At 43.0% G+C, this 1,561-nt stretch overlaps 1 protein-coding gene across 1 annotated transcript in view; it reads right to left on the bottom strand.

The window, feature by feature from the left end:
- RASAL1 (RAS protein activator like 1) overlaps positions 1-1,561 on the bottom strand; it is a 42,331-nt gene that overhangs the window by 37,469 nt on the left and 3,301 nt on the right. The gene's annotated exons all lie outside the window — the stretch shown is intronic.

Here is a 1,561-nt window from a genome sequence, read left to right on the forward strand (position 1 = left end):
ATGATACGGCCACTTGGAAAAAGTTTGCATTTTTTTGTACAGTTAGACATAGACTTACCATATGACTCAGCAATCCTACTCCCACGTATTTATACAGAGCAGAGTGAAAGCTTATGTTCACACAAAAAAAACTGTACATGAACACGGGCTCTCTTTGTAATTGCCCAGAACTAGAAGTGACCCAGCTGGAGGCTGAATAAACAAACCATGATATATAATCAAATACTACTCAGCAAAGAAAAAGAATGAAATATGAGTACACACATCAACATGAATGGATCTCAGATGAACACTTCTGGGTTATAGAAGCCAGACTCATTCCATTTCTGATATTCTGGAAAAGGCATGATTACTGGGCTAGAGAACAGGTCAGTGGTTGCCAGGGGCTGGGGTGGGGACAGCGTTGATTATGAAGGAGCATGGACTTTTGGGGTTGGTGGAACACTTTGTATCTTGACAGCAGTGGTGGTTACACAACTTTATGCATTTGCCAAAACTCATAAAGCCCACACATGGGAAATAAAATTTTACATGATGTAAATTATACCTCAATATTTTTAAATCAAGAAAAAATTAGGTCATGTATCTTATAACTTTACATTGATTTATGCAGAAGGATATATGTACGATTTAATGCAACATGCTCAAGGAGAAAAATGTACATTATTTTAGCTCCTTCCTAAAAATATGCTTAGGAGTTGTTTTAAGCAATGTAGGCATTATAAATATAGCTTTTTCTAATAGCATTATTCTCCAATAAGAAAATACATTTCTTTACATGAAAAAATAAATAATTTAAAACATAAAAGTAAAGTGATAGAAAGTAAAGATGATGAGATGCTAGCGTGTGTTATTTCGTGACTTTTCCTATGGTATTTGCAGTATTACTCTGGGCACTTTTCCCTAATACCACCCCATGGAGTGCTTGCTGTCTTAAGAATTAAATTGATATTATATAGAGAGTGTCTAGCACAGTGTTTGAGCAACAGTAATTGCTCAGAGTATATCAGCTCCTCCCCTACTACATCCTCCAAATCTAGATCATGGGGCCCTTCCAAGCTGGACTCTGCTGGGTGGTGATCTCTGTAACCAGGCTGGGGGTTCCATGAGACTTGGCCAGGGTAGCCCCATCCCCCAGCAAAGGAAGCTGACCTTCAAGGGGCTGGAACATAGTAAGCCCTCAGCACCTTGCCAGGGGGTGAATGATCCTGCCCAGGACCTGGCCAACAGTGGATGCCCAATAATTATTCTTTTGAACGGACAATTGGCGTACAGCTACGATAAGAGGCGGTCCCATCCCACCAGCCAGGAAGAGGCTTGACCAGGAAGACATGGGGTACCAAGAGGGGAAATTTTTGGCTGAGGGACACACCTCCTCCTCACCGCACCCCAGTTTAGATTGGGAGTTAAAGCTGGCTCTGGAATCAGCAGAGCCTGTTCTGCTCCCAGGGGCCCCGTCTGTGCTCCCCCAGGATGGATGCCCCTGGCCTCAGGCAGGCAACGGAATGTTGTGTGGTTGGTTGCCCCGGCAACCAAGGCCTGCTAGGTGGCTGCCTTCTTA

This window comes from Vulpes vulpes, chromosome 10 (assembly GCF_048418805.1).
Source record: "Vulpes vulpes isolate BD-2025 chromosome 10, VulVul3, whole genome shotgun sequence".
NCBI lineage: Eukaryota > Metazoa > Chordata > Mammalia > Carnivora > Canidae > Vulpes > Vulpes vulpes.